The following is a 26,099-nucleotide window of genomic DNA, read 5'->3' on the forward strand; positions in this document are numbered from 1 at the left end:
ATTACTGTGGAGATTCCAAATCATTAAGACTCAGTTTCTTTAAAATAATTTCTGGAAGAATGATTGAGAGATGGATAACAGTGGTGAGTTCCTCGAGATATCTGGTGAGTAACAGTAAAGAACGAAGTCAAGGTCTATTTCGCTTGCATGTTGTTTTTTACCAACTATGTGTATCATCTATTAAAAAGTTAACAAAATTTTTGAAATTGGATTGTTTATAAGTTCAGTCTATTCTAGAAAATGAGTGCTTCCTATATAAATACAGATTGTTCTACCGTAATTGATAATGGTGTATCTCTGCAGCAAAAATATGTCGTTGCTACCTGAAGTCATAAACACATCCCCTCTTCAAGTAGGAGTTCATAAACTATTTGACATAAAGGAATGAATGCTTTAGAAAATAAATAAATAATGCAAAATTCTCAGATAAGATCATATTAAAAAGTCAGGCAATTATGCTGCCAAGTCACTCATTTTGTAATCTAATAAAATGAGCAGTGCCATGTGCCTTTCTGGATATAACTTTTAGCTTAATAGAAATACTATTACTGTAAAAGCTGGTTACTCTGGAGAAGTTAGCCCAGATTTGCCAAATAGTATCAGTGTACGGGTTCATTAACAATGTGTTCTGCAAGGAGAGATTCATCACAATTTGGCTTCAGTGCAAAAAGCAACTTTCTCAGCAACTTCACAAGGCAGTATTTGTCCAGATAAAAATTATTATAAAATATTTGGCTGAAGGGGCCTCTCTTGTAGCATATTATAATAATTTATAGAACAGAATTAGAATCTACTGTTTCTTTTTCATACACTTATATGATTATTTTCCTTGTTCTGCTGTTTGACCCTTCCATGAGAAGGACACAGAGAGGATTTCTTATTGATGCCACATCTCACAGCAGGGGACAGACACAGTAGTCCAGGGACTTACTCTAGATTTCCCTGTGACTCCGGCACTGGCATCTCCAATCTCCTGACCCAGCTTAGGAGCAGAATTAATTAAAGGGTAAGAAAGCATCTCTAAGTGTTATTTTTAATGACAATGCAGACAGAATTTCAGAATAGTCACTTCAGAATCTTCCCCAGAGAATGGACATAGAGGGTACTTACCAAAGGGGTGCTGCTTCATGGTCACCTTGCACCTATCTATTGTCAGGAAAATATAAACAATATATATTACAGACATTTTCAGGAAGCATCTTTTTCATTAATGTTCACTTATACAGAATACAAGTGAAGAAGAAAGTTATTAACCCTACCAAGTTTAATCTCAGAAAGTTATAGGGAATCCTCTCCAGAGGTCGCAGGTTCTTGCCAAGCAGGAGCCACGCAACCTTCATCAAGCGCTCTTATGTTGCCAGCTTGGGCTGGCGCAGTGTCAGTGGTCTCAGAAATCTATGCACACTCTTAAGCGTCAAGAGGTAGGAAGACGAGTAATTATTAAACACCATAGAACCATAGAATTGAACACCATTTCACTTCAGATACACAAAGAAAAAATCCATTTCCGTGAATGGAATAAAGATTGTTACTGAATTCCCGTATTAGGCTTTCTAACTGAGTTTCAACAGAAGCAAACTTAATAAAAACATCAAATGATTGAGTAGATCTCTTACAATTGTGTCTTCTTAAGTTGGATTTTTTTTAATAGTCATAAATGGTGAAGATTTTATGCTAGCATGAATGCTTAATAATTAATCAAAAAGAAATATTGGTGCCAAAGAAATGGGGCAATGTGGCCTTCGTCCATTGCGGTTGGGCCTTGGCGTGGTTTGGGACTATGGATGGAGCAGTGTGTGGCCCGGATGGAGCAGGGATCACGAGAACAAGCCCCTGGAGCCGGTCCCAGCAATGGCCTCAGCATCGGTGAACTGCTCCAGCTGCAGACACTGCCTGCTTTTCCTCCACAAAGTGCAAACTAGACCAGAATAGGGAACAGAATCAAAAGGAAAAGAGGAGGAGAAGAAACGGAAATTGCATAACTGCAAGTACATCTCTGCTCAGATCTGATTTCTGTGCGAGTAAGTCAGTAGTCCCAACTGCTTGCGTTTGGGATTCAGGGCCCTTACTATAACCAGAGGGAGACTTAACTTCATTCTCACTGCCGTGGCCCAGGCTCGTCTCAGCCAAGTAGTAAAAATAACTCTAAGAGTTTTTTGGAAAGTGCTCCAGGTCACTGCACTTTCCTGCTTATAGAAAAAGTTTAAAATTGCTTGAGGAATTCTGATGAGATCATAAATTTCACTTATTTGAACTAGTGCTGTTTACTCACTTGTTCTAGATAGCGACTGCGCATTGTTTCTGCCAGTTGTGTCGGATGCAGAAATGCCGTTGTGCAGCATGAACAGCATTTCTACCATTTCCAGAAAGATTTTGCACTGTACCCAACACAGCGCAGCCCTTGGCTGCCTGATGTTGCTCCCTGAGTGGACTTACAGTGTATCCAATGGGCGAGCACATATGGACGGTCCACACATTTGAGACAAAATTGAATGGATGTCTGAAGAAAACTGTGAAGAGTGCTTTAATGTGAAGGGAATTACAAGGAGACTGTGCTAGTGCAGGAGGGGCAGGCTTGCCCAGCTGTGACACTCGGGAAGTTTCATACGCCAGGGCAACATGCTGGGTTTGGAAGGAGTGGCACAGCAGCCCCTGTGAGTGGTGGACTCAGGGGAAGAGAAGCAGAAAGCAGGGTGTTAAGGCGCAGAAAGCAGCTGAGGCAGACAGACGCTCAGTAAGGTGAAGTTGGGAACCACTCATGTGTACCTGTGTATCTGTTTGCTACGTGTGCATTCTGAGGCACTGGTTTTCTAGCTGTGTAGAATCTCAGATAAAATAACCAAATAATTTAGCACCAAATGATTGAGCTTATGTTTTGGTGAAAAATATGAAGCATGAAGCATGTGCTGTGTTGCAGTAAAGCATGTTATATATTTTCTTTCTCTGTGTCTCGTGAAGCCCAAAGGTTCCTCAAGCATTTTTGAGGAACAAGAATAATAAATGGTCAATGATAGGTTTTCCTTTGCTCCTTCCTAGGGCAGTGCAGCATTTCACAATTTCCTTGTTAGAAGATATCTAAAAAATTTCTGAAGAAAGAGTTCCACCAATAAAATAAAGCTTGAGTCTAGTGAGAGATTCTTGTATAGTCATATTGCTAAGGAAGTATCGACTCATTGTGAGGGGTCCAGGAAATGGATACAAATTTCATGCATGAAAATATGGAACATAAGCGTAAAAACAGTGGTAGTGTATGTAGCGGGATGATGAATGAAAAGTTTACATGTAGGAATAACGTAATAGCTGTGATAAAATGGGCTCTTGGTAAGTGATTATATTTTTAGAAAAATAGAAATTTTGTTTCAATTAGTATATTGATGCTGGTGTTAACAGAATAATTCATTGGTGTCTTTAGAAAGGTAGATGCCAGAACTTCTCTACATAATTAAGCATGACTTTTCCCTTCATTCAAAAGCAGCTTCTAAAATATTGATCTTTATATTCAAATGTAATATAATCATAGCTTAATATAACAGTATAAATAACCCTAGCTATGTTAAAAGGATATGTTTCAACTAATATTTGGTCTGTATATAATCCACATCACTCATTGGTGTCATTTATTAATTACATTCTTGTGCTATATTAGATGCCTCCCTTTTGATTCTCTCAATAGTGAAGACTTTTCTTTTAGTAAATATTACTGTAATACAAATTAGTTTAAATAGCATAGCCAAAGTATATGACAGATACCAGTTTTTAAAACTTGTACCACCTAAGTAACTAATACTTTTTAGCCCAATAAAGAGGTAAAAGAACAGTAGTCTCTTACTTTGATAATTCTTCTTTGATACCAGTTTTGAGCAATATATAACCTGGTGAAAGAAAATCATTAGGCTGCACAAGTGAACATGTTAATTTTAAACTAAATTGATAGTGTAATAGGCTGGATTGTCTATCCCCAAAATGGAAAGAAAGAGTAATGACTACAGTTTAGATTCCTTTTAGACTTTAAAATTTTTTATTAGTACCTGTTTGTAGAACATAAATTTAAATGGTGTAGATGACAGGAGCTTGGAATAGTCATGTTGTTCCTTTATTACTAAACAGTAGTTTGGGACGTTATGGTTGCAGTAAATTGGTATCAGTTTCACTTCATTTTAGAGTTACAAAATTTACCACCCACAAATTTCATCAGAAGTTATGGAATAGGGTAACAAAATATGTCAAGAAAGTTTGCAAGTTACTGGAACTTTTGGATCTCTACTCCTCCTGGAAATGTGTATGTGTTAATAAAGAAAACTGAGGTTGAATTAGCCTTTTAGAAAAATTAATGATTCCCTTAGTAGCTTTGCATATTCCTATTAGGTCACAGAAGATGTTTATTATTAAGTTAGTCTGTTAAGCTTTCATATTCAGACTTGTGTTAATCCTAGTACAGCATAAAGAACAAGAACAGACCACAATCGGAAACAACTTAGCACCTCAGAAATAGAGTGCAGATAGGTTTGGACTGTCTACTATTAGGTACAGGCCTAGAGTTTTTATTTTGTTAACTCCAGAAACATAATGTAATGATGTGGTATTCCCTCAAGGTTGGCCTTTACCAACACATTCAGCACCTGTGACCGAGGCTAACGAGTGTGTCACGACACTGTCACTCATGACCTTTCATGAATTCATCAAAGTGGCACAAGGACCAGAAACCAGTCAGTATCCACCAGAGACACTCATGTTGAAAAGAGACCTTGGGAGATCTGTTGGATTTCTATGGATTAGTGAATGTTTTGCTTTTTAGCATCTGTGATTTTAAATAAGATGACTGTTTGGACTGTATTTTTCAGTTATAAAATAATGAGCCTATATAGTAAGCTATATCTTATTTTATCATATGTTCTGTATTTTTTTCACATTTAACATTCACTGCATCATTTTCAAATAGTGCTGGCCAAAGAATGTCTCCCATATCTGTTAATTCCTGAATATTATTAGACCTTGAAAGTTACTCTAATTATAAAAGAAGTTCAGTAATTTACTGCATATGGACATTTAGGAGGTTGCACTTCACCTGATAAGCCCTCTCATGATTTCTCAATACTAAATGGCATTGAACACAGTGAGTTTACAAATCTCCATGACTTTCCACTCAGAATCTCAGTGTTTCTTTATGTGCAGTCAAACCCTCAGTGAGATTTTGTATGTCTTTACTTATTTGATAACTATAGAATGCCTGGTCTGTGTTGGGCACCACATCAGGCTGAAATCCCTGGGGGTGTGCATTCCCTCCCTCGCTGAGCATGGCTTGCTCCCCAGCAGTCCCTGCTGCCCCTTTGCTCGGGTGACTGTTACCGTGTATGGCACCTATTCAGATGGGCTAACATCAGGATTCTGAGGTTCTCTGGGTACTCACCACCTGCATTATGCGGTTATACAAGCCCTTATCTGGAGGAGGCACGGGACACTGGGGACCGAGGGGAGGGCAGCATGGCAATGGAGGCAGAGACTGAAGAGGTGACGTGCCCCAAGTCACCCCAGAAGAGGTGGACCAGTGGCAGCGTCTCCTGACAGCTCTGGAGGGTGCAGCCTGCTGCTGACTCCAGTCTGTCTGCCCGAGGCTTACTGGTTTCAGGTTCCTGGACTGCAGACCGGCTGGAGTACCAGCATGTGGGCGAAGCTGCCCGATTGTGTGACTGCAGTTGGAGGAACCCAGGGTGCAAAGAAAAGGGATCGGCAGCCCTAGTGCCTGGGAGCCCCGCTGAGATATGGGGCAGCAAGGACTGGCGGCAGCAGCTCCATGGGCCCAGTTCAGTGAACCCCTGAGGGGAGCCGTGCGGAGGCTTTCCCAGGACACTGCAAGCGCAGAAACAAGCGCAAAGGTGTGGGTTTTATAATACACAGCTGAATTTGGAATCTACATTTTAAATCAGGAAATTTAACCCCTAAAATAGTTCTCACTGGTTTTAATTTAAATCAGTCATAATTATGAAAAGCACATAAGGCCATGAAGCATTCTTAGAAAGGGTAATATCACATATTGCACAAAGCAGCAGAGGAATAATAAAGAACAAAATTATACAACAACTGCTGGGGATTTTAGAGAAATTATTACATAGAAATATTAATTAAGCCACCTCAGAATTGCCACAGATTAATCAGATGAAGACAGAGAAATTATTCTAGTTACATAAATTCCCACCTTCTCAAATCCTAATAGTACTGAGCTATGGTTCTTATAAAACTGTTTATATATTTGTCTTTTATTACTAAATTTGCCTAGAAGATTTCAACCAAGTGAATAGTAGAAGAAGATGATTTCTCTGTGTTCTTTTGTCAAAGAAGTGCTGATAACAAGTGAATGAAATGTCTGATGCTATGTTTTGGATGCTGAGAAATTTTGCAAATGAGATAGAGCTTGTGTGAGTTTGAAACCCAGTTTCATCACTGACCAGTATGTGAGAGGAACAGTAAAGAAAAAAAAAAAAAAAAAAAAAAAAAAGAAAGAAAGAAAGAAAAGGCATTATTAACAACAGGAATATTTGAGATCATGTTGATCAGGTGGCAATAATTTGGCTGTGAAAACAAGAGAGTAATATAAATAAGTCATATCAAGGACAGTTAGATGATCAGGAACAGCCCAAAATTGGCGATTGTAGGTCTGTCCCAGAGCCAAGAACTCGAATGAGTGGATCACTGAAATTCCATATGGGAATCTCATTCCACAGCACAGCGTTAGCTATGATCCATATTCTTAGTTTTGTAGGGAAGGAGGGCCAAATACTTCCCCAGTACTTTCCAAACTATGAGGAAATGAAAGCCGAAAGTGTAGCATGCACCAGTGTCCTGTGGAAGCCCAGGCTTCCTCCCTGTGGAGCTCCCACCTGACCTGGGAGCCCCAGGGCTCATCCCTCCTTCCTCGCCCTTCCTGGCTTGCAACACAAACACATGGAGACCAGCTCGTTGTAGGTCCACCCCATGTGTTTGCAAACTCAGCCTTGCAGGGAGCTCGAGTTTTATGTGGCAGAAGGCTTTCAGGGATGATTGCCTGCAGTACAGGCTAAACATTGTTCTGCTAGTCATGAAAATGAATGCAGAACTGCAAGGGAGATAAAATTCATTTAAGCAGAAAGCAGTTTTCTATTAGTCTATTTGTTTCTATGAGTGATGCAACAAACTCTCCTGTTAATAAAACTTTCACAGTGTTTTCTGCATATACAAGGTAGTTTTGCTTAGATGGTTGATCAGAGTGCAGGAAATCCTTTCTCATTATTCTATGAGCATAGCCTATTTTTTCTCATGTCTGTTCCTTAGAATACCTATAGAAATAATCAGGCTAATAGCTTAATGGTAAGTCAACCACTGGAACAGTATGTACACCAATATATGTACACTAATATTCATTCTTATGCTATATATGTGAATATTCACTTACATTTTCAATATATCACAAATTTTACTTCTAATTTATGCAATACAGAACTCGTATAACTATTCTAAGAATGTTCATAATAAAATGTCAGAAGACTGCATATTGTGGCATAAAACTATTCTGTATCATTTGTATTTTTTTACTGCTCTTTCTATTCTCTTTAAAAATAGTATAAAACTATACCTTTCTACTAATTTTCAAGATCTTTTATTAGGTTGGCCCTTTGGCTACTCTTTCAACAACAACCAAAAAAATGGCCTTACATTGCCTGCCTCTCAGATTTCTACTCATGCCGGCCTAAGCTCAAGAAGTTGTCATTCTGAAATCATTAGATCTTCGCATGTCTAGATAAGTTTCCCTCCATCACCATTTGAACATGTTGAGGATACTAGACTGCAAACCTCGCTGCTAGCTTGCTCAGTCAGTGCAGCAGTCTGACTTGTACAAAAGTCACAACCGTACTTAGGAAAGTGCTTAACTGTACTTAGAATTTCAATAGGGCTTATCCTTGCTAAGGCTATAATGGAAAAAGTAGTTGTCCAGTGGTGTTTGGGATTTTGTGTGTTTGTTTTCTTAAGTATGTGAGATGGGCTTGGCTTTGGTCATGCCTGCAGCTCGCTGATGCAGCTGGAAGATGGGAAATGTGGCTTATTCTCCCCAACAGGCAGACCGCACGCTGGGATCCCTTAGGTTTGGATGCCAGAGGCCTGTTCCCAGGGTTGTCTGTGTTTCCCTTCCAGCCCATGCTGGGGACTAGCTTTAGGCTTTGCTCAGGCTGTGACCTCTTTGACATTGGGAAGTCATTTCGGATGACAGACTATATACAGATTTTGATTGAATCACGATAATCTAACAGTTGTTTCCATTTAAATTTAAAAGCAAATCCACTCTGTGAAATCAGACTAAAAATAATTTGAACTCAGACTGATTGGGGAGTTCGAGGGCCAACTTTCCTCTCAAGTGATCATGTGAGGTGGGCTGTCTCCCTACCATGAACTACTCTCACAAATAAAGTGGGACCCTGCAGGTGAGCGGTCTGCTTCAGCCTGCAGGGCTCCCACTGCCCTGAGGCTGCCACTCCGAAGCCCGAACCCCCCACTCCCTTCAGGCAGCAGGCCGGACCACTCCTCCACCATGTTCAGCGCTAGTTAGAGCCAGGCATCCGGTGTCTCAGAAGTGACAACCTTACCTGTTTTCAGCCAGGATCTTCTATTACCAACAAGCTACTTTTCTCTAACTTCCATTTTATGTATTCTTCGTGTTAGAATCTGTCTCTACTTTGTAAAGCATAATTGAAAAACAATCTTCTTAGTCAAGCTTGGGCCATTTCACATTTAATGTTCTTCATAGACAAATCTACTTCAGGCTTATATATTCACTAACTTCACATTTCTCACTCTGGAACTTGGAACTGCAGTATGGTTTACTTCTTGAAGCTGTGCTTTGACAAGTGTAATTGTCATTGCATAACATGACTTTCTAGTTCTGTATGGTCACATTTCCTTTGCTATTATTGCATCATTTCTTACGAGAAAGAGGCTTGTAACCTCTTTCTTAAGGAACATGAAAAGAAGCAGACAATCTAAAGACGCTTATGAAGTGTCCCACAACAGCTTGACCCTGCAAGCGCCTGTCCTCAATTGCTTTCCTCCATTCTCAAAGGACCATTAAGGAGCTCTGTTGCTGTTCCATGGGTGTGTGTCACAACCGACAATGCACTGAAGCTTTTGAAAAAATAAATAGGTTTTAAAAATAATTAATGGCATAAATGTTCATGTTGAGAAATAAAAACTCATTATAAATGTTAAATTATTGGAAATGCTCCTACAAGAAAAAGATTGCTACTTTAAAATTTTTCTTTTGCTCTATGGAGATATACTTAATGTAGAGTAGAATCCATGGTTCTTAGGTGTTCTGTTCTGTGAATTAGAGCAAACACAGACAGTCAGACCGGGGCTTGGGGCATTCTGGAAGCTGTCTCATGCTTCTCTGTAGTTAAGTCTGTCTGCCCACCCGACCCCCGCAACTGCTGACCTGATTTGTGTCCCAGGAGCTTTGCGTTTTCCAGAAAGTTGCATAAAATTATAAAATATGTAGCCCTCATCGGTCTGGCCTCTTCTGCGCAGCAAATGCCTTTGATACAGTTCCACGTGCCTCTGCACCAGCATGTCGTTGGGCGCTATGAGCAGCGTTCCAAGTGGGAATGCACCGCAGCTTCCTGAGCCATTTTCTTATTCATTTTTACTAATTATGTCATTATTATTATTTTTTTTCCTAAGTCTTACGTTTTATTTAAATAACCTCCAGTGAGAACAGAACAGACCAATTATTACCACTTCTTCATAATACCAATGAGCCAAGCCAGGGAGGGCAAACACACCTGCAGCCAGCTGCCAGCCAGTGTGACGAGTGGGATCTCAAGGAAGGCGGCCCCGGCCCCGGCCGGCTGTGGAGGAGTATCCACGGTGGAGCGAGGGTTCTTGATGGTCTCATCAATGGACACGATCAGGCACGCAGCTTCAGAGGCTGCCGTGAGGGCTTTGATCCGCACCATAGCTGGCTCCCACACAAAAGCCTCAAAGTTGTCAGTAATGTCCTCATTGTTGATGTCCACCCCATACCACGTGCCGCCCTGGGCATGCCGAACCCGTAGTTTGTTCAGGATGTTTGTAGCATCAAAGCCAGCATTGTCACATAGCTGGCGTGGGATAAACTCCAGGGCCTTAGCATATGCCCCAGTCAGAAGCTGCTGTTTTCCTGGGATAGTCCTTGAGTAATCCCGAAGGTACTTAGAGAGCTCCATCTCAATAGCTCCACCTCCAGCCACCACTGAATCATTCTTGATGGCCCTCCTGACAATCATGATGGCGTCATGCAGAGACCGCTCTGTCTCCTCCATGAAGTGCTCAGCTCCGCCGCGGAGGCTGAAGGTGCAAGTCTTAGCCTTGGGGCAGCCAGTGAAGAAATTGTGCCTTTCACCTCCAATCTGGGTCTCTTCGAACAGCTGGCAGCAGCCCAGCACATCTGCTGATAGAGCATTCACGCTGGTCTGGATTGAGCCTCCACAGACCATCATTGTCCTCTTCAAATCCTCCTCAGGCACGCAGCCGGCGCAGAACATGTCCCTATCAGCGAAGTACTGGGTGGCCACATCCCCAGTAGGGAGTTTGGACAAAACAACTTTGGCTCTGGAATTATAGATCTTCTCTAACTTGTCCTACAGAATGTTCCACTCAGCATCAACGATTGCCTGATAATCCTCTACTGTGTGGACTCTGATTTCAGCATTGTCTTTTTCAGCTTTCAGCTCAAGTTCAACATTTAACAAGGCAATCGTGGGGTTATTGTACTTTTTAGGTTGCATTTCAAATCCAGCATAAGAGAAAGTCTTCTTGAATGCAGCACCAGCCACCAGTCGAGACTCCTCCAGGGCTCCACCCTGTACCTTCTTGATTCTAGTCATTTTAAGCTGCAGCAAATCATCGAGCATCATCACAGAATCAACCACCATCTTAGCAAAGCAGGCTTTCTGCTGGGAGACCAGCTTGGAGCTCAGAGCTGTCATGGCACACTTCTCCAGCAGCTTCCTCTGCTCCACTTTATCTTGCTTCTTCACAGTCACAGCGATCTCCTTGATCTTGTTAATTGCCAACTGTGTAGCTGTGCAGAAAGCTCGGATGATGATCTGGGGGTGCAAGCCTTCCTCTACGTAGGGTTTCACCTGCTTCAGAAACTCAGCAGCCAGCAGGGTCCCAGAGGTGGTGCCATCACCAACCTCAGCATCTTGAGATTTGGCGATGTCCACTAAAGTCTTTGCTGCAGGATGCACGACATCGAGAAGTTTCAAAATTGTGGCCCCATCATTAGAAATTGTTGCTTTGCCTCGGCCATCTACAATAAGCTTGTCCGTGCCACGGGGACCTAGGGTGGTTCTTACAGCCTTGGCAACCACCTGGCAGGCACTGATGTTACTCACAAGCTGAGGGATGCCTTGGGAGCTGTCAGTTCCCTCTTTCAACAGTATAACTGGCGTGGGCATCATTTTGGCAACTTCTTCAGGGCTCGCTACTCCATTCTCCATGTTTTGGCTGCCATTATTATTATTTCTAAAAATTAACTTATTACTTTAAGGTACTACATGGTAGGTTCTTATTGTAGGCTTTTAACATAATGATTCAGCATTACAAATGGGAGCATAACATTGCTTAACAGTAGACATAGTCGTTCATCTCATGTTCTCTACTGCACAGTTTTGAGGGCTTGAACAAGTCACCCAATGCTATGGTTCACATCTAGATGTCCCCCTAAAGGCACATGAAGTCCTAAGAGGGGCCTTTGGGGGATGATTGGGTTATAGGGCTCATAGCGAACGCTTGGGCCTCAAGGGCAGGTGAGTAGGAAGTGACTGGAAGGGTGCTGTCCTTTCCTCCTCCTCCCTGGATTCTGCTTCCTGGTTGCCTACTGTGAGCAGCTGTCCTCCTCCCAGGCCCTTCTGCCCTGCCTGGGAATATGCAAGGACTGAGACTTCTGAAGCATGAACCCAGATACACGCTCCTTCATTCTGAGTGAAGGGTGTATCTGACCCGGCAAGGAGGAAAGTATCTGAGTTGCTCCAGCTATGACCAGGAGGTGACGATAATGTGACCTGCTGGAGCTTCTGGGAAGATAAACGTGTTAACACTGGTCAGCACTCCCGACAGGTTCTGGCTTGGGGTGCTCGGAAAACACTGGTTATGTTTCACTATGTATTTGGAAACACCTTATAAAGTTGCTTATTCATAGCCCTAATTTAAAGAGGAGATAGACTCAGAAGAGTTCTCATTTCCCCAGTGCCACATAATCAGGAAGTGACAGAGCCAAGATTTCAACCCACTTTATATGATTCCAAATTCTTTGATAGCACAATAGTACTTATTATTAAGACTGTTGAATCCCTCTCTGAAAATTAGGCATTTTGAGGGACTTCCACTAAAATACAAGATATAGTTCCCCATAAATTACAAGCACAAATACTTCTTTTTGTTTGTTTGTTTTGTTTTTTTTTTTTTTGGTACCAGCCTTGAACTCAGGACCTTGCGCTTACCCGGCAAGTGCTGTGCCACTGAGTTATATCCCCAGCCCACATAAAGACTTCTAATGCATAGAAGAGTGCACTTAAAGTGATGGGAAACCTGCAAAAGCAGCACAAGGTGAGGTCGGGGTAGGCGTCTTGCCGAGAGTGGCAAACAGACAAGTAGCACCGCAGAGGCGCTAGCAGAGCACAGTGGCTGGGAGACGGCGCCGGTCCCTGGGCAGGGCCCTGCCTCCAGGAAGCAAGCGCAGATCTGCCCTGCATGACCGTCTTCTGGTTCCTCAAGGAACACGCAAGCTCCGTGTTGCCAACATTTCCAGGAAAGTAAAGGTAAAGGACTCCAGACTCTTCCTGTGAAACTAATGTCACCTGGATTCCAAAACCAAACCAAACACAGCCAGAGCTTTCCAAAAGGAAAAATGTGCAGACTTCCAGCCCTACTCCAGATGATAAATGTAGGGATCTTCAGCACGGTCAGCAACATAGACCTATCAGTGTGTGTGTGTGTGTGTGTGTGTGTGTGTGTGTGTGTGTGTAAGATATTAAGAGTGACGTGGCCAGTTGCAGAGGGTGGTTAGGTGTAACATCCCTACACCAGTGTGACGAGCTCACCCAACTGCACTGAGTGCTAGAATTGCTACAAGTGGTCCACCTGGGCTGTTCTTACCACAGAATCATGGATGGTAACTATGTGAGGTGATGACTATATTAATTAGCTCGATTATATTTGTTTTAAAACATGCATTGGTACAAACATCAAATGGTTTATATTAAACATAATTTTTGTTTGCTCACTAAACTCAATAAAGCTAAAATATATGACAAAAATTGGCTTATTTCAAAACAAAACAATTACAATTTATCATGTTGATTTATAGAGAAAAATGAGCCAATAAATTTAATTAGTACAAGGAAGACATTTAATAGAATTCACTTGAGCATAGTAAAATGTCTTTGAGAGTTAGGAGTTAGTAGAATTTTCATGTATGCCCATCAAGGAACCTCAAAAAATTGAAACCTTTGGCATGACACTGCCCAGTTAATGTTAGTATTCAGTAATATATTAGAGGATCTAGCCCATGCATATAGAGTTCAAAAAAATAAAATTTATAAGCTTTGTAAAAACTTTTTTTCTATTCATGGTTCATTAACTATAGAAAACCTAAAAGAATATAAAGATTACTACTTTAAATTAATAAAAATATTTAACCATTAGCTTAATATATAATAAAATATAAAAACCAAATGGATTCCTATATATCCACATCAGGTTATTAGAAAGTATATATAAATATATATTTTTGTATTTTTAGGGAAGGGTCTACAGGGTGTTCAGGGTCTCACTACTAGATCAAACTCATAGTGATCCGCCTATTTACAGCCTCCCAAGAGCTGGGATTACAGGCATGCCCCACCACACTCAGTCTCAATTGCCATCTCAGTGTACCCTGGGGGTGGGACCGGCATTGCAGGCCTGGGGATCAAACTCCTGGCCCCTGCACCTGCTTGCAGGTGCTTTAATCTGCTGAGCTATTTGGCCAGCCCTAGAAAGTATAATTTAAAGCTTGTAATATTAAAACTTAACATATAAAGCAAATCACAAAATTTAAATGGAAGATTTGATATCATAAAAATTTTAAGTCTCCCCAAATAATTTGAGGATTCATTCCATTGTCATGAAAATCTCAGCAAGACTTTTGTCCAGGTTCCTGTATTTCATGCAGAACAAAAGGATTAGAACAGCCAAAATAGTTCTGGAAAGCAAGTCAGTAAGCGAACTTCTCTAAAAGGTACGTGATTTGCTGTGTAAGAATCACAGCAATAAATAGGGCAGCAGCCCTGGGCACACAGCGCAGGGGAGTATGAAGAGAGTCGTCCACTCAGGACTCCACCCCAGCATGGTGTATGACACAGCGGTAGTGCAGGTCACAGGAAGAGATCACCACATGACCTACGACATGCTAGGGCCATAAATAATGAAATACAATACACTCATACCTATGTGAGAATAAATTGTATATGGATTAAAGCTGAATGCAAAGGATACTAGTTTAAAACTTTGGAGAATATTTTAAGGTCTTAAGAAAGAAGAGAAACTCTTAAATAAGGCTAGAAGAGTATAATTCATAGAAGAAAAATATATAATTTTGTTTATATGAAAATAAAGAGCTTTTGTTTATAAAAAGATGTCATGAAGAAAATGACAACCCATATGCTGACAGAAAATATTTGCAACATATAAGACACAGGATTTGTATTCTCCTCCAAGTCAATAACTAAAAGTCAAGCAACCCAGTGGGAAAAAGGGCCGGAGACTTGAATGGGCATCCCGGAAAGGAAGAAGTGTGCAAACAACTGTCAGACATTTCTTTTCTTCCTTTTTTATTAGTATGTACTGTCTTAGGAGAGGTACATAGACACATCTCCTCTTCAGCATTTTGCTTCTGCTTGCCCTGCCGACCTCCTGCCCGTTAAGCATCTGAAAGGATGGTCAGTGCCGTGACCTTGCCGTGAGGCTGTCACTAACTGCAAAGGCAAAAGAACATTTGCAGGAGAGAAGCGTGACTGACATTCCCTGTGAGCAAAGCAAAGCTCAGCAGTGCAGGTACAAATAGGAACCATACACAGCTGATCAGATGTGGGAGAGATAGGCCAGTGCTTCTGCAAAAGGCTACGCTTCACCACAGCACGAAGACACCGGCTAACTCAAGCTGACACATAGCCCACGGTGCCGTGGCGACAATCACAAGCACCTGACAGTCGCAAGTTCAAGGCCACAGTGGGCAACTTACTAATTGCCAAGACCCTGTCACAAAACAAACATTTAGAACAAGGCAGAAGTTCTGGGATATAGCTCAGTGGGAAGGTCCTGGGTTCAGGCCTTTAAGGCACAGAAAAGAAAAAAAGAAACTACCTCAGAAATGCAGATGCTGAGGTAGGAGGCTGAGCTGTCAGTATTACTGGTAGTACAGGATTTGGGACGTTTCGCTACACAGGACGTGATTGGCTCGCTTGGGAGCTGGGTGGCAGGTGAGAGCTGGATGGAGTACTGCATCGCTTTAGCATCCTGCGTCGAGGGTTGGGCCGAGCTGGAGGCGTTCAGCAAGCTCTGAGGCGTTCGGGCGTAGGAGGGAAGTCACACCAGCGGCATGCGTTCAGGCGGCACTGCGCTGCTATTACAGCTTTTCTCTCAGCACAGAAATCAGCTCTAGGGTTGGTTTGTTACATGTTTTTTTAAGTCTTCAAAAGATTTAAAAGATACCATTTAAAACTGTTGGCAAGAACTTGGTGTCCTGTAACGTGCACTGTTAGTGAGGAGTTGGTCAACTGGAGCTTTCACAGACCACTAACGGGAGTGGAATTTAATTCAAGCACCTTAAAAATAGTTAGGCATTGTTTTATCAAAAATAAACATTGATATAGAATATGACCAAGAATTTGTACTGTACAAAGAGAAATTTGAATATATGTACTTGAAAGAGTATACAAACTTCATATAAACATTGTTTTAGAAATCTAATAAAATGAAATATAATCTTACAATGTTAGGAAACCTTCAAAATTAATGAAATGAATGAATCATACTTATTTTAATTGGAAGAAACAAGTCACAGAAAACTAGCCACCCATCCCTGTTTTATGACACAGAAGTACAGCAGCATTTACACAAGACACTGGATGAACTGCGTATAGGTACAGCAAAACTTTTCTCTTTGAGGCAGAAGAATAGTTCACACGTGCTGTATGGTCAGCTCCTGCTTCCGGGGCAGGAGAGAAGAGGGGCACATGGGGTGTGCCACACAAGGAACCAGAGGTAAGTTAGGTCATTCCCTGGGAAGGAGTTTGATTAGTATGCTTTCCTGTATGTATATTGCAATATTGTATGGATAGTGTAAGTACCAAGTACTATGCTAAAATATTTTGAAATAATTGAAATCGCTGAGAATTGAATTATAACACCAGGTTTGGGCTTTTCCTTTCAGTGCTGTGAAGGCAATATTTTAAGGCTGGAAAGAAAGGGCAAAGATGGCAGGGCACAGGGCCGCACGCCTACAATCCCAGCACTCAGGAGGCTGAGGCAGAGGATCACTGTGTGTTCAGGGCCAGCCTGGTCTGCAAGGTGAATTCAAGGCCAGCCTGAACTACATAGTGAGATCCTATCTAAAAAAGACTAATAATAATAATAATAATAATAGGAACAATGAAAAAAACAAGGGCAAAGATGAGGCAAAGTCCATCTGAAAGGATGTTTTGACTACTGTAGTCAAACAGGAACAAAAGCAAGTCCCAGAGTCCGAGCACTAAAAGACAGCTTCGTTGTCTTTCCAAGGGCTTGGTTGGTAGAGGTTCTGTGAAGCTGCCTTGACCTCCCGGAGTCAGGGAAGCACAGGGATGGTTATGCGTGACGCTGCGGGCTCCTGCTGCTGGGCGCCCTCGGTCGGCGGCTCAGCACAGCCATCCTAGCAGGCGTGTCTCCTGTGCTGATTTTCTTTGTCTTAAGGAGTCTACTTCAAGGAGAAAATTAAACCTTTTTAAATGACCTCCTGTTAAATAGCCCATTTATCTGTTGTCACAAGGTGCTCCACACATGGACGAAGTACCCGCGCGGGTTGCAGGTAGAGGGACAGCTGCGTGAGACCGACTGCCCACCCTTGGGCCTCTGGACGGGCTGTGAGACACCGGTGCTTTCCAGCGGCATGGGGAGGGGCTATGTTTATCTGCAATGAATTCATATATATTTACTGGACACACAAGCAGCCCACACAAATATTCAGAACGGTTCAATCTTAGGCTCGCATTTTGAAATATCATAAATGAGTTCTTACTTTGTCACTGATTAGGTCAGGTGGGAGTTGCGGGGCCACTAAAGATTCGCTTTTCTGTTGAAAAGAGTTATGCCACACCCACTTTCTTGGCGCAGCCTTCACTGAAGAGGAGCGACAGTGCCTCTGTGTCAGAGACACTTGATGGAAAGCGTAGCCTTCCCTGGACTGGTGACGAAGGTAACAGGACAGAACAGCGCAGGAGGTTGGAGTCGACTTTCCGAAGCAGCCGTTTTTGTGCGTTTTACTTCTGAATGGACGACCGTGCCAGATGGCTTCCTTGTAAGCGGGCCTGTTACTAATAAACTGGGACTGATGTGTAATTATGCTTTCAGTGATTCATCTGCGAAACACCCTGGGTTATTTTACACGGAAGCATCTGGCCCCCAGGTGTACGGCGGTTCTGGGGTGACTGGCTCGCGCAGATGTGGGTGCCTGCTTCTGCAAACGGCGCAGCCCAAGCAAGGCCTTCCCGAGCCCTGCTGAAGCGGACCTTCCGTGGTGCGTGCAAACACACACGCATTGCGCGGCGTCCAGGCCGTGGTGTAAATATTCTGTGCGACGTGTTCCCGTCCTGGAGCAGATGCGTGAAGGACCTTTATCTTTTCTCATGTGTTCCTACCGCAGCATCTGCTTTCGATCGCAAGCTCAGAGGAGGCGGTGACCCTGCTAGCTTCACGTTAGGCAGACAGCATCCAGGAAAGCGCACGTCTTATTTGAGTGCTTACTAAGTTTTTGTCAATCAAGATGGTGATGTCAGGGACTAAAAACAACGTAGCGTATAGTCTGATTGTGAAAACTTCGGCCCTGGAAGGGCCAGCGGCTGTGCATGCTCGTGTTTCCCACTTCACACATCAGGACAAGCCGCGGAACAGAAAGGCGCGGCTCTCCGCGTTTGTTTTAGCAGAATCACAGAGTGCCTCAGTCCGCGAGCTTGATTCGGCGACTCTGGCGGCGCAGTGAATGGGACCAGAATGGGATCCAACCAAATCAGATGTATTGGCTAGGTCCCGTGTCGGCCTTCTGGAGAAACCTGATTCAGTTCTCATTCGGCACACTTCGCGACCAGAATCACGGAGAGAGTTGTGCACGCGAGAAGCCAGGGCGAGGGCGGGCGTGCAGTGAGTCCGGAGGAAGCGGGCAGGCCTGGCCTGCGCCCTTCCGGGGCGTCTTTCTTTCTTCCCGAGGTCCTGAGGATCGAATGGAGGCTCTGCACATAGTTCCTTTTTTCTTTTTACACAGTGTCTCCCTAACCTGCTGAGTCGCCCCACCGGGGCTCTGACTTGCAGCCTCCTGCCTCAGCCCCCCAGAGTGCTGGGAGCTCGGACAGTGGACGTGCTGTGAGATTTTGGCGTGTCACTGTAAAATGTTAAGTTTTTGTTTCTCATATAGAATAGAGACCATGTGAACTTCAGGACATTATGACCATGATAAGTGTACAGAACGTAACAGCGCCGGCATGAGAGCAACAGTTACTAAGTATTAGCAATTTTAAGTGCATTTCAACATAATTTTAAATGTTGAGCTAAAAAACAAGGAAAAGAGACAAAACAATTTTAAAAACACATGGATAGAAAGCTCCAGGCTATACACAAAGATCTAAACTTCCAATTGGAAATTTTATTTCTATAAAGATAACATTTCATGTTTTTCTCCTTAAAGTTATTCTTGTCAGTAATGTGTGTTGGCATTATATCAAAATATAATCGTGTGTGCTTGGATTAAATTATTAATATCATGATACTGATAAAAAGCTTTCAATGAATAAGTTATCTTTGCATTTTAGTCTTTTTTACTTTCCTCTCCTGCTAAGCTTGTAAACTCTGCAAGCTGTGTTTCTCATTCCTGTGGAAAATAACTCTGTGCCTGATTTCCAAATTAATAATAATCTTTTACTTTGCGTATAAGAGAGTTTGGCCCACACTTTTGCATAAGCAAACATAGGAGACTTGTCATGTGTAATTGGTGAGATAGCTTAACCTAAGTTTCCCAAGAATAACAAACAAAGCTCACACTTCATTTATATTATTTGAGGTCCACCTCTGTTGTGTTAGTGGTACCAGAACATTCTATGATGCCAGGAGGGGTGGGGGGCAGCAGTACTCAGAGAGAAAGCCTCAGTATCACCTACCACTTCCTATGTCAGTCTATACACTTAGTATCCTAAATGTCCCCTCCACTCCCAACACGTAAGCCTTCTGTTCCAGGCTCAAATGAACCCTTACTGTGGTAGTGGTTCCCAGACGCTTATTTACATCAATGGGGTAGCTTAATCTTCCTGTGGTAAAAATCACATCAAGTCAAAATAAAGCTCGCCATAAAATAATTAAATCTCAAGATTGTGAAAATACCAATACGCTACAGTCTTGAAAGTGACAATTCTCCCTCTAGCATTTCTAATAGTAAGAACTTTGAGGAACTATAGCATTGTAGCCCACCTTTTTCAGTTAAAATTAACATACCTGCTCCCTTCAAATCATCCCCTAGAAGGAGTCTGTTCAACAGTGTTCGCTATAGTGGGATTTGTAGTAGGTATTTAATTTGTTTATATTTTTCCTTTGAATCCAGAATCAATTATATTTTAGATGAACTCAATGACGTAGATTCTTCTAAGGTTATTAAAAATAAGAACATAGGCCTATAATTATTGGCAAGGAAGATATTTTCCTATAAATTAACAAAAACACTGTAGAGGTTTTTTTTTTTTTTTTTTTTTTTTTTTTTGGTGGAACCGGGGATTGAAGTCAGGCCCTTGTGCTTGCCAGGGAAGCGCTTATTCTACTGAGCCATCTTCCTGGCCCGCAATAGAGTATTATTAGTAGAATAATTACTTTTAAAAAACTATGTATGTGTGTATATATATTGCATATAAAATTATGCCCTGTATTTAATTATACATACATTTAAAAGGACCTGTACCAAAATGACAATAGGTAGAAGCACAGAAAAATTGTTTTGTTCTGTTTTTCAGAAGTCTTTGTAGTATGTATGCACTAGTCCACATATCAGAAAAACACTTTTTTTGTGGTTGCTAGCATCTTTTGCAATTATGTTGCACTTGGAATTTCTCAATTGGAAAATCTAGTTCCCTTCAGAAGTGATAACAGGGCCAGGGAGATAGCTCAGTAGAATAAGCACTTGCCTGGCAAACGCAAGGTCCTGAGTTCAATTCCCAGTACCACACACAAAAAAAGAAGTGATAACAGAAACTTATTATTTATTTCTATCAAATCTTTTTATTATCAACTATTTCATATTAATAAATATTTGTGTATGATGAATACTCAAAGAGGGCGTAATACTGAAATTTAGTTTCATAATTTATTTTTAAAATTTATTTATTTATTTATTTGATACAGAGTTGAACTTGTACTGGTCCCACTGCCTCAGTTTCCCCAGTGCTGGGATTATAGGTGTGCACCACCATGCCTGGTATCAGTAGCCAGAACGGTGCACCCAAGGGTTCCAGGGCTGGCGCAGCATTTTGTACCAGGGATCGAACCCAGGTCCTTGCATTTGCCAGGCAGGCACTCAGACTGCAAAGCTATTTCCCCAGCCCATAGTTTCATAACTTTAGATGAAACCTAAAAACTCCATTTTTCTCTTCTGTCCTGAGAGTACAGTAATAGAATTTTAGACCCAGAAAGGACCTTCAGATGTGGACATAACCGGTTAACCCATGCTAAAATTGTGGATATTTACACTGAGTTTTAATTAGAAGGATCTATCATTATTAATGAATTAAGTTTATATAGAATATAAATAAAATTTTCAGTATTCAGTGGAATGATATAGCAGCCAATTCTGTTTTCTCTATAAGTTGCTAGCAGAAAGCAAATGATTACTCCTACTATTAATGATGGTTCCTTTTCCTCGTTAGCATTCCTTCAGTCATCAGTTAGCATTTTGTGTAGCAGTGAGGGTTTTAACTCTGTATATCTAGAAAACAAATATTCCTTCTATAGACGGTAGACGTGCTCCTATAGTACCTTTGGCGTTTGGTGTTGTTAATCCTGTTAGTCCATGCTTTTTACCTATGTTACCATGGGATATTTTAATTTTTTAACTATACTTTGATCAACTATACTGTGAAATTTTCAAGGATAGGATTTTTTTTTTTGTATTGTAGGGAAGGGTCTACAGGATGTTTAGGGTCTCACTCCTAGATCAGACTCATAGTGATCCTCCTGTTTACAGCCTCCCAAGAGCTGAGATTACAGGTGTGCACCACCACGGCCCGTCTCAATTGCCATCTCAGTGTGCCCCGGTGCTGAGGAAGGGATAGGATTCTTTTAAACATCTTTGTACCTCAGGAACTAGTATGATGCCTGACTCTGAGAAAATATTGATTGAAGCTAAAAATCTGCAATTTCAATCTCACAATTAAGTTGACCGTTAAAGTTTTTATGATCATTGCTTTCTAATAGTTTATCTGTATCATAGTATCTTTTGGAATAATATAAAAACTTAGTGGTAATAATTCTAAAGAATGTGTCCTGAGTTTCAGTTTAAAAACAAACTTTTTGAAAAAGCAAGCATTTCTTCTAGGAATAGAAAACCGTGGTTGTTGCCTAAGTTCTTAGCACTGTGCTTCCTAAACTGCTTTCTTTTCTTTTCTTTTCTTTTCTTTTCTTTTCTTTTCTTTTTTTTTTTTTTTTTGTGGCTCAGCCCGGGAGGGGCTGTGCAGCATGTGGTGTCAGGGATCAAACCATGGTCCCTGTGCTTTGCCTAAACTTGCCTAAGCAAGTGCTTTAGACCGCTGAGCTATCTCTTTGACCCCCCCCCAGCCACTTCTTATAGTTGCTTTGAAATGTCTCAGCTATAGAAACGTGTTCAATAATAGAACCAAACATATCAGACACCCCTTTTCTTTTATAACATGACAAGAGTACTGGTGTTTATGGGTACTATAGATAGCCATTTGAATGGAGTGATATTTTTTAAGAATTAAGATGATTTTTCCTATAGAGGCACAGTAACATTTTGAGGGAAATTTGGAGGTTATATATATTCCAAGGAAATTGTGATCAGATTGTAGACTCCAGCTGAACACTTTCCTGGCATGTTTCCAGCCTGTTCCATTTTCATGCTTGCCTCTTGGGGGATGCATGTGAGTACATGGGTGAGAGTTTGCCTCATCTTAAGCAAGCACTAGGATTTCTTAGGTTAGCGTTTTTATTTTTACTTAAGCTTTCCAATTTTTGATGTCTGAGTCTCTTTCTTGGTTACTATGAGCCCAGTGGTGACAATCCCATTGATAATGGGTCTGTGTTTCTTTTCAGACTAAAGACTGTATGGAGCAGAAGATTTTAGTTCTGCTTTAACTTACTTGCATTAACAAGAAAAATATGATTGTTTGTTTGTCCTGCTGTTACTCAGCAGGCAGAGAGAGGAGGTTTAAATTGGCTAACACATCTCAAGCTTTAATAATAATAGAAATCTAATGAAGCTTAGATAATTTAATGAAAATCTAAAAGGCAGTTGGTGGTGGGTATGGAGAAGGAGGCAAGGAAAGGGAGGAGGGGGGAGGGAAGTGGGAAGAGGGGAGGGAAGGGGGAGGGAGGGAGGGAGGCAGAGACAGAGAGAGAACTGTGTGGTACAGCAGGACTTTAACCATCGGGATGGGAAGGCTACTCCTTTAACCACAGTTTTCCTTTCCCAAGCATTCCAATATAGTGGTATACAACTAAACTAATGGTATTAGTATGAACTTATAAGCATATAAATTTCTAAATATCTAAAACTACTCAGCAAAATAAATAACTTAATGGAAACTACTGGCCAAAATTAAAATTTCCTTACTATGCCCTGCATGAAATGTAAATCACCTTCATATGATGTTTCTAAAAAGACTATACTTCTGTCTTTCCGATCTGGATCTATTTTACTATATGTAACTCATATATGAAGTGGCAATAGTCTCTCTTCACAAGCAACTTTAAGAGATGAAAAGGCAAATAGCCTCAGTAGCAGCCCATTGACTCACCAGAGGTTCAGTTCTGTGTGCCAGGACACATGCCAGACTCTACAGAAGCGCGGGCCCTGCTCACTTAGGCCTGAGGGAGAGCCATGCCGCAGGGGCTCTTGCGTGCGTGTGGGCTCCCGTGCACCTGCCTCTCGCGCAGCTAGGTCCTGATGTGCGGTAATGGAAGACAGGCGAAGTGCTTGCTGCTGTGCAGCTCAGGGGCGCCTGGAGAAGGGCTGCCCTTTGCTAGTCTGGCTACGCAAGCCTGCCTCGATGCCAGACGTCAAAGCCGCCACATGGACCTGTAGCCAGGTCTTTCCTCGAGGCCTGGCAGCTCAAGCACCAGTGACGAGTGAGTGTCCTGCCTTTGTGTCCTTCGCAGTTTTCCAAGACCCCAACAGACCGTGTCACCTCAGAACAGAGACAAGCTGCCCCTGCTGGTCTCTCTAAATTGTAGTCGCGGAACACAGGAGCTGCACGACATGGCCTCCATGGTATGCCACAGAGTGTGAAGCGCCGTGTTACACGGTGGTGGTTGGTAGACTTAGGGCATACTTTGAGCAAGTGGGAGATACCTTTCCTCCTGAGAGAACCCTGGGCAGCTTCCGAAGGCTGTGGCTTCTGATTCTGCCTTTGATGGGTAAGAGCCTACTGAGGGGAGTGGCCGGAAGAAGAGCTGGCAAGCAGAGGAGGCTGCAGGAAGAGTGGAGACCAAGAGAGAAGGGTGCATGGGTGGGTGAGAGGAAGTTGGATGAGCACAGGCTTGGGAGTTAGAGCCAAGGAGCAGACGTGAAGCTAGGACTTACGCACTGACTTTTCTTTCTGCTATGACACAAGAATTTCAGCAGAAGCCTTGTAGAAGTGCAAAGTAATAATTAGATTGGTCTTACAGAAGATTACTAGTTAGCAGCAGTATGAAAAAAGGGCTAAAGGACAAGACAGACAGGAGAATGGGCATAATTACAGTTCACACAGTAATCGAGGCCAAAGTGTCACTTCCGTGTATCAGAATAAGTCTGCCAGTTATTTGAGATGTTAAGTCACTTGTTTATTACATTTGCATGTTGAAGGCATAATAATTAAATGCTACACTCAGCCCTCCATTTTGGCAAATAAAACCAGTGCATTCGTAAACCGCTGGCTTTAGTTAGATTTGTGAATATTTCAGAATGACATGTAAAACTCCAGTAGGAATTGTGGGAGATCCTGATGAAGTCACTCCGTTTGTGCCTTTGTCGTAAGCCCTGATCGCGCCGAGGAGCCGAGAAGGCTGCCGCGCGGCGCGGTCCTGTGCTCGCTCGCTCGCTCGCTCACCCACCGGCTCGCGCTGCCCCTGCAGCCTCGGGAAGACCCAGGACCACCGGTAGTCACGGAGGCGCACGGACGCACACCATATGCTTAGCTCACGCAGCTTTGCGAGCAGAAAGCAACTGCGTGGATTTGCTGGGCTTTTACAGCTTTGACATTCACGTACTTTTAGTGCGATAAGAGACTTCATGAGCAGCATTTCAATTTATATTAGAATCATGATACCACACAAGTGAAACGCTTTCTGAGGGCAAGAAGACAAAGAAGTGGCTAGATCTTCTCTGGAGGTTCCAGCAGTCGTGAGCCCGAGGGCTCTCCTCCCGGCACCCCTGCCTGCGACCCACTGTGGGAAACGGCAATTCTTTTAAATCATTCTGTGTCTCTACACATTTTGGTTTTCCTTCGCGGTCTGCTTATGTTTTAAACATGAACTGAAAAGTTTAATCTTTTTAATTCAAAATCAAAAGCCACAGCGTTTTACAGATTATTTCCATCTGCGCTCTTCCAGCGCTCTGCCTCCTCGCTGACACATTTGCTTAAGGAAGTCAGACCGTCCCTCCGAATCCGAGAAGTGACTCTCTTTACCTTTCCCGGACTATCAAATCGAGCTAGTTCCTCTGCCAGAGAGTGTATGCATAACTTTTTCCCTTTGTAAGTCCTACGTGCGTGGTATCTCTGGTGTTACAAAATGTTTGTCTTCATTTAAGTGTAGGCTGCAGCGTGGTCTCGTCTTCCTTTTCATGGGATGGCTCAGGAAATAGCAGCAGGCATTGGCCCAGCTGCTGTGCTCCTCTGAGACAGACATCAAGGTCCCCGACGGTCATTTAGTCGCCCTCCTCTTGAGAGCCATCCTAATAAAACACGGCAGCCTGCAGCAAGTCCTGAGGGAGCGCAGCAGCTCAGAACGGTCCGGCCTGACCTCCACCCAGTCTCCTGCCTCCCTGTCCTGGTCTCTCGCTGATGAGGCACTTGAGCCTGCAGAGGGCTGGGCGCAGCGGGTCGTCCCTGCGCATCTCAGTGCCCTGGTTCCCTGGTCGCCCAGGAGCTTCTCCAGGCTTCAGTCACATGACACAGACGTGCAGCTGGTCTTCCAGCTGGCCCAAGGGGTTCTTTTAGCTCCAGGCCTTGCGTCTCCTGCTCTCACTCATCTTATTTTCCTGAACATATTTGTTCCAGAAGATTAGGACACTTGCTGAGCTCTGACAAAGTTAGGGCTGGTGTGGTGTGCAGGGTAACACCCCTCTGAATGTGCCCATCCTCACCCCTTGAACCTAAGCTACGTGGCATAGGAAGTGAAACTGGCAAATGAATTGAGGCTGTAAATCAGCTGACTTTGGATTAGTCTAGCCTGCATTACCCATGTAGGTCCAGCCTACAAGGGCCTGTCAGTTACAGAAAAGAAAAGCCAGCGAATGGGACCAGGCAGGGGAGGTGACCCTACTCTTACTGGCTGGAAGGCAGAAAGAAGCGACCTTTGGAAACTGGACATCAGGCTTGTGTATCAGAGCC

At 42.6% G+C, this 26,099-nt stretch overlaps 1 protein-coding gene and 1 pseudogene across 1 annotated transcript in view; one reads left to right on the plus strand and one right to left on the minus strand.

Moving 5' to 3' along the window:
• Xrcc4 (X-ray repair cross complementing 4) overlaps positions 1-26,099 on the plus strand; it is a 271,168-nt gene that overhangs the window by 231,023 nt on the left and 14,046 nt on the right. The gene's annotated exons all lie outside the window — the stretch shown is intronic.
• On the minus strand, positions 9,753-11,465 carry LOC101581727 (annotated as a pseudogene).

The sequence above is a fragment of the Octodon degus genome, unplaced genomic scaffold (assembly GCF_000260255.1).
Source record: "Octodon degus isolate 3935 unplaced genomic scaffold, OctDeg1.0 scaffold00129, whole genome shotgun sequence".
NCBI classification, from domain to species: Eukaryota; Metazoa; Chordata; class Mammalia; order Rodentia; family Octodontidae; genus Octodon; species Octodon degus.